The sequence below is a fragment of the Pelodiscus sinensis genome, chromosome 10 (genome assembly GCF_049634645.1).
Source record: "Pelodiscus sinensis isolate JC-2024 chromosome 10, ASM4963464v1, whole genome shotgun sequence".
Lineage (NCBI taxonomy): Eukaryota > Metazoa > Chordata > Testudines > Trionychidae > Pelodiscus > Pelodiscus sinensis.
Genome location: NC_134720.1, coordinates 38,700,736 through 38,711,487, shown reverse-complemented (window position 1 = coordinate 38,711,487; position 10,752 = coordinate 38,700,736). Strand labels below are relative to the sequence as shown.

Below are 10,752 nucleotides of genomic sequence, written 5' to 3'. Positions count from 1 at the left end.
GCCCAGTTCCTGTTAGCTTTGGCTTTATGACATAATACTGGGAGTTAGATGATTGGTTTCTAAGTGACCATGGCATAGTGAACCCAGTTACAATGAACTACTACGTCTTCCCTAATATTTTCAGAAATGTCTGGTTTGTCAAGTTCTATTGTCCTAAAAACTCAAATGGTATGTCTACATGGCGTTTGGGATGTGTGATTCGCATATCAGGGAGACCTACATGTGCTAACTCTTTCCAAACTAGTACTGTATGTTAAAAATAGAAGTGTGGCCATGTAGCACAGTTAACTTGTGTTAGCCACTCAAATATGTCTCTAGAAGGACAGACAGGTTTGTACTCAATTGGAACTACTGCCATGCTATCATGGTCACACTGCTATTTTTAGCATACTAGTCCAAGAAAGTTAGTACATGTATGTTAACCCAAGCAGAAAATAACATCTCCCAACTGCTGTCTAGACATAGCCTAAGGAGTATTATGTGACTCTTGATAAAGTTGCATTTTTGGTGCAATAAATCACAGAAATCTCAGATAGTCAAAACCTATTAGGTCATCTAGTTCTTTTGTCAATGTAATATTCATTGTTGAATATAGTGTTTTTTTCAGTGGTAGTTTTAAATATCTCAAATTCTGTGGTTTTTACCTCTTAGCTTACATACTTCTCCACATTCTAGTACCTTCCTCTGTCAGGTAGGTAGTTTTCTGACTAATATTTTCCTGTATTAATTTTATCCAGTTATTTCTAGGATTTGTCTAGGCTGCAATTTTGTTTGTGAAATAACTCAGGTTAACCAAAAACAAATATCTGTGAGTGTCTAGACTAACATTTACTCTACTAATTTGAGTTAGTTGGACCTAATTAACTTGAGTTGCAGCACAACCAAAAACAGTAGTGCAGGGCAGTTCTTAAAATATTTCTCTTCCAAACTGCACTGTATCACACTAAATAATTCTCTGTTTCTTGGTGTTGATTCTCCTATATTTATATTGTTATGGGCCTCTAATTATAGAGGCAAAGTGGATGAAGTAATACCTTTTATTGGATCAACCTCTGTTAGTGAGAGAGAGAGAGAGAAGCTTTTGAGCCATACAGAAATCTTCTTCAAGTCTAAAAGCTTTTCTTTGTTACCAACAGAAGTGTCTGCAATATTCTGGAACTGACATGGCTACTACAATAGTGCATGCAATATGTCCTTCTGAAGTTTAACTTAGCCAAGAAATATATATTTAGTGCTTTTAATCTTTCCTCATTAATCATTTATTTCATCCTTTAATAACTTGCTGTTTTCTGAACTCCTTCCAGTTTGTCAGTATTATCCCAGTTTCTGAGGTGTCAAGAACTAAAAGTTCTTATACAGGTTGTACCTTCCTGGTCCAGTGCCCCTTGGACCCTGACTGGTCCAAATCAGGGAATTTGCTGGACCATAATCACTTCCCTCAATTTGTTGGCAGTGCTCCTACTAATGTAGCCCCATATTCTGTTAGCCTGCTTGGCAACAGGGACACACTGACTCATAGGCCTCAATTGGAGTATTGTGGCCAGTTCTGGGCATGACATTTTAAGAAAGATGTGGATAAAGTTGAGAAGGTCTAGAGAAAAGCATAAAAAATGCTTAAAGGTGTAGAAAACATGTCCTATGAGGGAGGGCTAAAAGAATTGAGCTTGTTTAGTTTAGAAAAGAGAAGACTGAAGGGGGACATGACAGCTGTTTTCAGGTATCTAAAAGGGTGTTACAAGGAGGAGGGAGAAAATTGTTCTCCTTCATCTTTGATGATAGTATAAGAAGCAGTGGGCTTAAATTGCAGCAATGGAGGTTTAGGGTGGACAATAAGAAAAACTACCTAACTGTTAAAAACTGGAATAAATTGCCTAGTGAAGCCATGGAATCTCCATCACCGGAGACATTTAAGAACAGGTTGGATAGGCATCAGGGATGTTCTAGAAGGTACTTGGTCCTGCCATGAGGGCAGGGAACGGGACTGGGTGACCTCTTGAGGTCCCTTCCAATTCTATGATTCTATGATATTCAGCTTTTCCTCCATTGTAATTCCCAAGTCTTTTTCTGCAGAACTGTCACTTAGCCAGTAGGTCCCCAACCTGTAGTGATTCTTCCATCCTTAGTGCATGACTCTGCTCTTGTCCTTGTTATACCTCATCAGATTTCTTTGGGCCCAATCCTCCATTTTGTCTAGGGGTCACTGCACCCTATCCCTACCCTCCAACATATCTACCTCTCCTTCCCCTCCCCCACTTAGTGTCATCTGCAGACTTGCTGAAGGTGCAGTCCATCACATCATCCAGATCATTGATGAAGATGTTAAATAAACCGGCTCCAGAACTGACCTCTGGGGCACTTCCCTTGATACCAGCTGCCAACTGAACGTCGAGCTATTGATCACTACCCATTGAGCTCGACAATCTAGCCAACTTTCTATGCACCTTTATAGTCCATTCATTCAAGTCACTTCTTTAACTTGCTGGCAAGAATACTGTGGAAGACTGTATTAAATGCTTTGCCAAAGTCAAGGCATATCACGTCCACTGCTTTCCCCATCTCATATTACTGTCTGTAACAAACTGCTTTGGAACAGTAGCCTACCCCAACATTATAGGGCCAACATAAGGAGGTTTCGCCTTTAATGCAATTTGATCAGCAGATGAGATCCTGGTTCCAAAAACATGCTCTTCCCTTCTAGATGATCTTAATGTATGCCACGAGTTCCCCAAAGGAATGCCTTTTTCTCTTGGTAAGCTAGTGAAGAATACGCAGAAGCTGACTGATATTTTACATGTGGCCTTGGCATGAAAGATAGGATGCATGATGGTCTTATGTATGGGTAAGTATATAAAAATCTTATTGCATAGCTCTTTCTCCATTCCACCAGTGGCTAAATAAATGGAATATAAATAGCAGGTTCTATATTAGGGATTTGAGCAGTTTTAATCATATGCTATGCTGGGCTCTCTAGTAGTAGTTTCAGTAAATGAGAAACAGCAGCAGGATTGAACTAAGGCTACCCCAAAGTAAAAGATTCAAAAAAGTTAGTCCTCTTCAAGGGGAAAAATCTTGTTCCACAGCAACTTTACTCTGCATTGCCAGTCTCTCAGCCTTAATGTCTAAATATAATTCTAAGTGTATGTCTATGCTGCACACGACTGGTGGCGGTGAGTAGAGTATGTATAGTTACATGTGGCAATGAAAAGCAGGCTACGTCTACGCTGTGGTGTTCAGTTGCACATGATAGTAATAGGCTCTGGCAGAGGGAGGCAGCGGGGAAAGATGCCCACACTAGTATTTTCTGCAAAGCCTTTCCCTGCTAAAGTCTTAAACTGCAGTGGGAAAAGGCTCCTGCAGCCCCCTGTGGCAGGGAATGGTTCTAGCAGCAGGGAACTGACAGAGCTTTTCATCCTACTGTGGCTGGTGGACAGTTTAAGCAGAACTTTAGATTAGACCCCAGATGATTTCTCAGTGCAGTGGTTCTAGCTTGAGTGTGTTGTATGTGGTGGTTTCTGGAGTTAGATCCATTTGAATCAGTAGAACAGGAAATTTCTCCAGGTCTTTTCCAGAGTAGGTCACAGTAGGTCTGTTTCAAATGGTTTCCTGTTTTTCACATGTGCATATCTAGCAGTCTGGGCACTGCTGAGGATGTCAGCTCAGGGCAAGTTGCTCAAAACCAGGGCTACTTACAGCCCTCAACTGGAGACCTTTTCCAAACAGGACACAAACCAGTCACACAGAGCACTTCAGCTGCCAGTCTGGCCAGGAGGAAGCCTCACAAGCAAAACCCCTCAGACATCCCAGCTTTCCCTGTTCCACAATCAGCCCCGGACCGTACACACAGCTGAGAGGTTATAAAACCTGATCTCACCAACTCCGAACAGATCCTCCCAGTCCCAAAGAACCAGCCACAGTCCCAGGTCAATTTATACTGTAGATCTTACCCTCAAGAGCACGATGAGTCAGTCCGTTAGAATCTAATATTTAAAGGTTTATTTATAAAAGAAAGAAAAGGTTGAGAGTAAGATTAAGGAGAATACATTGTATACATCAGTCACCAAGTTTTTGATATAGGCTATTGGCAGAAATGTTACAAACTGCTAGCTTAGAAGTCTCTGGTGTATATCCTACATTAGGACGGGTCAGCAATCCTTCCCGGTTCTCTGTCCCTAGCAACGATGCATCTGGAATCAGGAGCAAGATTGAAGACAAGATGGAGATGGCTTCATGGGATTTTTATATTCCTGGTGTCTCCCAAACTGAAGCTGATCACATGATCAAGTGTCTTGTCTCACATGCAAGTAGCCATTATGCACTGGCTGGTCTGCAGGCTTCCAGACACATTCCTTAGGTGTGTATTGGCCACTCTGGCTATGTCTACACTACAATGATCTATCAGGAAAAGGTATGCAAATTGCACTCCACAATGTGCATACCTTTTTGCGATAGTTTTTTTTTTTTTGGAAGAAGCTTTTCCAAAATTTAGCCCATCTACACTGGATGAAATTTTGGGAAAGCCTCCTCTCTCGGAAGAGCCATTCTTCCTCCTTCCATGAGGAAGACAGGGCTTCCGAGAGAGTGTATCTACTTTTCCTCAAAAAAAAAAAAAAAAAAAAAAAGCGCGGAAGAGCAGACGCGTTCCCTGGATGCGGCTGTGTAAACCCCCATAGTGTAGACATAGTCAGAGAGCTGTTGTCCATGGAGCAGTGCTAATTATCATAGCTATTCACTGAACAATCCTTTTCACAATAGGCAGTCCAGGCCCATTGCTCCCTCCCAGACAGAGAACATTTACAATACAAGAACAGAACCCATATTTATAACTTCACATACAAAAATCATACAAGTACCTGATTGTCATACATAGAATCAGCAAAGCATAAGCTTTCATTTGACACCTCACATGGCCAACTTTTTACAGAATTTGGGGGCAAACACCGCCTATGGGTGCAACACTGATCTGTCTGCTCACTTGAAAATCCAATAATGTGACAGAAACCTCTGGACAAAACATAGCAACTATCTAGAATGTGGGGTGCACAGTATGTGGAATTGCAAAGTGACATTTCTTTTTTGGGGGGGAAAGATGTGATTCAACAGTAATTGTCAGTTTTTAAAGGATGAGCTGTAGTACTGTGCATCATGTTACTTCTCAGATGCACTATTCCCAGTAGTATCCCGTAAGGGATTCTACTGTTATTAAAATCCATTGTGTTAATCAGCCTTCAGACCCTACCACCCTGTTGTTCAGTGCCTATCTTTTGAGAGCTTTCTACTCATCTCTTGAAACTGCTTCCTTTCCTTGTCCTGATTCTCATATGTGAGTTGTAACTACAGCACCATCAGGAACCTGGAAGTGCTCCAGGCAGCTGGACCATTGGAGCTGCTCTGCCCCCAGGTTCCCCGATTCAGCCGCTGATAAAATTGACCAGCGGCTGAATCAGGGACGCCTAGGGCAGAGCAGCTGGGGTGCTGCCAGGTTGGTCCCATAAGCACTGCCCCTCGGGGTTGCGGGACCCAACCCGGCAGCGCCCCAGCTGTCCCCGATTCAGCCGCTGCTGAAATTGACCAGCGGCTGACTCCAGGAAGCCTGAGGCAGAGCTGCTCTGCCCTGGGCTTCCTGGAGTCAGCCCCTGATCAGTTTCAGCAGCGGCTGACTTGGGGACACCTGGGACAGAGCAGCTGGGGTGCTGCCAGGTTGGTCCAATAGCGCCGAGGAGCGGCGCTGTGGTACCAACCCGGCAGCACCCCAGCTGCTCTGCCCCAGGCGTCCCCAAGAGCAGCTGGGGTGCTGCAGGGTTGGTCTCACCGCGCCAAGGGTCGGCGCAACCGGACCAACCCGGCAGCACTCCAGCTGCTCTGCTGCAGGTGTCCCTGATTCAGCCGCTGCTGAAACTGACCAGCAGCGGCTGAATCAGGGACGCCTGGGGCAGAGCCGGACTATTGGAAGGGGGGGCTATGAGGGGTCTGGGGTGGCATCTCCCCCACCCCACCCCAGACCCCTCATAGCCCCCCTTCTGATAGTCCGGCAAATCTGATAATCCGGCACCCCCTGGGTCCTAAAGGTGCCGGATTATCGGAAGTTTACTGTATATTGTTGGTGTTGCTGTGCCCAGCAGTGATTATGTGCTTTCAAGTGATTATGCCTGTCCTTTCCTTCCTACTGAGGATATGTTTAGCTAGATGCTGCTGACTGGGGATGTTAAAATGTGTTTGTTTTTGTAAATATGTAACTGCTGAGAATTTCAGCGGTTACATGTTTACATGTGCCGGGGGGGGGGGGGGAGAAGGGAGGGAGGGAGGCGAGGCAGGAACCTGTGCTCATCTGCCCCTCCCCACGCTGCCTCTGCATGGAGGAAAGGCAGGCGGCTTGGCAAGATCCGGTAGGTGCAGGGAGTCAGCTTGAAAGCTGGCTTCCTGTGTGTATAGGCTCCCACCGCCCCCTACCCACTCTCTGCACTGCTGTTTCTGCATCAGAGGCAACAGTCTGCAGTGCTTGCAGGAAATCAGCTTTAAAGCTTTTAAGCCAGCTTCCCATGTGTACTGGCTCCCACCTTGTCATCCCCCCTCTCTCCCCGCAGTGACTGTCTCTGATACAGAGGCAGCAGTGCCAGGGGAGGGGAGCTGTGTGTAACTGTGAGGGTTAACTGATGAGCCTAAGCTCATCAGTTCACCATGTACTCGAGTACACAATCACATCCTTACTGCTGACTAGCAGTCTGGTTGTACTTCTTTGAAAATGTTCAGTGGCTATACTTGCCACATGTATATTGTGTAGACATTTTGAAGTTACAGTTTAATGTGTAACTAAGAGCTTCTGCTGCAGTAAATGTTGTTTCCTTGCTCTTCCTCTTTTCCCTGCAATTCAGAAAAGCAACTTGTACCGCAACATAAAGATGAGAATAAAGGAAGTTAATAAAATAGAGAGATTTTCTATTTAAAGTAGTGCTAAAAGCCGTGGAAAAAATATCAAAATTAAACATTTACTAATATGATTGCCAACTATTCCTCATATGTAGTATCTCTATTCAGTGTTTCTGGATCTCTTCCCAAATGACAAATAATAGTTTAAGTACAGCGTCAAATTAATGGTGATCGTAGTATTACAAATGTGTGTAATTTACTTGAACTTATTGTGGGGCAGGGAGAGGGTAGTTGTGAAAGTTTGGGAAGAAAGTATACCTTTGGCATAACAATTTGAAAAGCTTTTAAATGGCAACCTTCCTAAAACTATTTCATTTCACACGAGTTTTCAGATTAATGTTAATGTATAGTTTACTTTTCCTAAAATCCTGGTTTATGGGATGGTAAAAAATCTTAAATTCTGGCATAACTTTACTGTAACATCTGTCCTTTGAATTTGTTTTAAGTGTGGTAGCCTGCCTTTTCTCATGACTTAGCTGTTCGTTCATTCATGTTCTATTTAGTCTGACCCTTTCCAGATAAAGTCCAATAAACCCAAAGAAAAATAACTCTTCTCCTCTAGCTAGGCTCAACCCCTGCAGTCTCTTCACCCTTTCCCAGGTTCTGCAGCATACAGAGGAAATGTACACTAGGAACTCCAGCTCCAAACTCAGTAATCCTCCTTTGTCTTGCATCAGGGTGTTTCTGTACCATGTTTTGCACTGAACCAGTAGTGAAACCTAGACCTTCTGTCTTTTCCAGGTTCCAGTCCAGTAATCAATGGCAACTCATTTCTATTCACTCAGATGCCCCTCAACCTCTATGGATTTCATACTACTTTGCCTTGTCCTCAGGCCCTTTTCCATACCCCCTCACTGTGCATATTGGTGTTTGCCTTTCTCTAGTCAACCTTTCTTCTACTCTCTAGCAACCAGAAAGGGACTGCAAAATTCTTTTCCTATCTCCCTACAACCTTCCTGCTCCTCTTTCTCCCTTTATGCACACTATCAACTTTCTCTCCCTGATGAACTTCATCTTCAGTTTGGCCTGGCCCACCCTCCAGGTACCTTAATTAAACTTTCTAACTCCACTTCAGCTTTTCAGTGCAAGAGTGAGGTACCTATATACCATGAGAAGAAGGTCGAATGATGGGAGGGAGGGGAATTTAAGTGTGTTTCGTATTTAGAAAATAAAACTTTTAAATAACACGTGCCTGTTTTCATATTCATTGTTTTGCTTGCATGATGTATCCTATGCCCCCCAGACTTTGTCTTTTAAAGGTAGGGACTCTTCTCTGTATTTGGAAAGTAGCTAGTATTTATTTTTTGTATTGCCACAATATAAATAGTAATAGGCAATTTAGCTTGTATAGGCTAACTTCTTTCCTAACTATCAACTACAGTGTTCAAAAAGATGGAAGCAAACAGATATTCCAGGTTTATTCCAATTGGATGCTGACTAGATGGCATCTATTGTGTAATCTAGTATGTATTTGAGATAATTTGTCTGTCTGTTCAAGAACTCCACTTAAACAGTAAGAGCTAGGACCACCAAATTTGGTGTACAGCTTCCTCTTATCATAACTTAAAGCAAGGTAAGGGTTTGGTTGTGCCAGGAAAATGGGATGTGCCTAAAATGGGATTGCTTCTCATAAAACCATACAGAAAAGAGACAGAATCACCAGGCATGTAAAAGGGGCTTGCTGGGGGGTGTATCCACCCCTCTGTCTGTGATTGCCCTCCAAGCACCCTTTAGGGAAGGGCAGGGGGCTGAAGGACCCCTCCCCCAGATTTATACAAGGACATTGCTGGATGTTCTCCTTCATCAGAAAGCGAAGGCTAAATGCACAGTTTGGTGCATTCTTCACTCTGGCTGGAAAGTGCAGGGGGCAGACAAGCTGTGTACTTTGCTCTCACTCCCTCACTAGGGATAGAAAAGGGAAAAGCAAGCATCCCTGATACGAATTTGTGGTGGGATGCTTCAGTCCCTCCTCACCCACCCACCCCCTTCTCATTCCCTCACCCAGGCAAAAGGGCTTCTGCGGGCTGCATCAGGCCCACCAACAGGGTTGATTCAGCCCATGGAGGTCCTGCTGCTCCCCCACCCAATCAGGCCCTAAGGATAGGGGAGTACACAGTGCTTAGAGTCAACCCTGGTGGTTGACTCTAAGCACTGCGCTCTAGAGGTCGGGGAATGAGAGACTTCGCACTCCTCCCATCCCCAGGCCAATCAGGGTCTGGGGGCGCAGGGAAGCATGTGAAGTCTCCTCCCACCCTGCCCCTGCAGGAGTGCGTGGCGCTTAGGCAGGGCAGGAGGAGACTTTGTGTGCTCCACTTGCCCCCAAGCCCTGATTGACCTGGGGGCGGGGGAGAGCATGCAGAGTCTCCTCCTACCCTGCAAGAGTCTTGGCACTTTGTCAGCCACCAGCTGTTGCTTATCTGGCAGATGACTCTAAGCGCGGTGCTCCCTTGCAGAGCGGGGGCAAACTACCCATGCACCCCCACCCCCAGGCCTTGATTGACCTCGAAGGGGTTGGGGAGGGGAGCGCATGAGGAACTGACAGCTGTTCAGAACAGCTGGTGGTTCTCTTTGGGGGAGGACGGGGGCTGGGGCAAAGTCTTCACATGCTCCCCCACCCACAGATCAATAAGGGTCTGTGGGCGGGGAAGCATGGAAGTGTCCTGGCTCCGCCCCTTCCATCTGAGGCCCCGTCGCTTCTGGGGCGGCCCGGGGCCATTTAAAAAATTTCTGAAGTGTCACCCAGTCAAAAATTATTGCCCATCCTTGCGCTAGCCCTTACTTCTACACTCCCAGCCCCCTGCCCTGAGCCCCTTCTCACTTCCCAACCCTGATTCTTGCACCCCTATACACACTAACCCCCTGCCTTAAGTCCCCAGCTCTGACTCCTGCACCCCCCATGGACCTCGCTCCGATTCTCTCTTCCAGGATCCAAGCAATACTGGGTAAATGTGCTAGTTAACTAGTAAAAAAGAAATTCTGGTGCTAAGAAAATGTTAAAATTAAACACAATTTTTAACACAGCGTAAGAGGTTTTTGAAGGCATTGGGAACAGTTTTTAGGAAGTGTCTTATGAACTAGTTTTGTCTCATCAGTTATAAAAGTCAAGGAAAATTCATCCTTATTTTGTTATTTCCTAATTGGAAAATCTTCAAAGATGTGCAGTAATCAGTTTCATGTATCCTCTCTTCTCTCCAGTCTCCCAATATTCAGAAGCGTTTCTAAACTCAATTTTTTCCGGCATTTTACAATATATGCTGTGTACGGAAGTAAAAACTTTGAAATGTAGACTCACCAGCACAACTGAGAAGTTTACTGAGAAGTGATTTATACCATCTTCCACAAACTCTAAACTTTCATTTTTTTCAAATAATGAAATGTCTAGCTCTTAAAGAGTGTTGAAGACGTGCTTTACTAAACTGTTCCAGAGTGAAAATAATAAGACTATGGTCAGTTTCACTACTACTATGTGGAAGACAGTGGACAGCAATAAAATTGGCAAAAATGATGTTAATTTTATACTTCTTAAGGAAGCTCTGAGTCAGACACCTACTAGTCAAAGGTTGATATGAAAAAGGAAATGGTTGACTAGCGTCCAGAGACAACACCCTAGTAGAAATCACAGAACATATCCTTTCCATCTACTCTAGAAATGCTTCTAGCAAGGGACTTCCCTGGTGGACCCCTAAAAACTCCTCCTTGCCACTTATTTCTTTATTTTCTCCTCACCCCACTCTAGTTTTCATATCTACCTGTAGAGTAGCAGGTTTATTTCTCTGACTAGTGCCTTGTATTTTTCACACTCTGTTGAAGTGCTTAATAAAATAGTCT

The 10,752-nt window shown here is 44.4% G+C and overlaps 1 protein-coding gene across 11 annotated transcripts in view; it reads left to right on the top strand.

The window, feature by feature from the left end:
• Positions 1–10,752, top strand: part of PHC3 (polyhomeotic homolog 3) — a 117,041-nt gene that overhangs the window by 43,063 nt on the left and 63,226 nt on the right. The window lies entirely within an intron of this gene.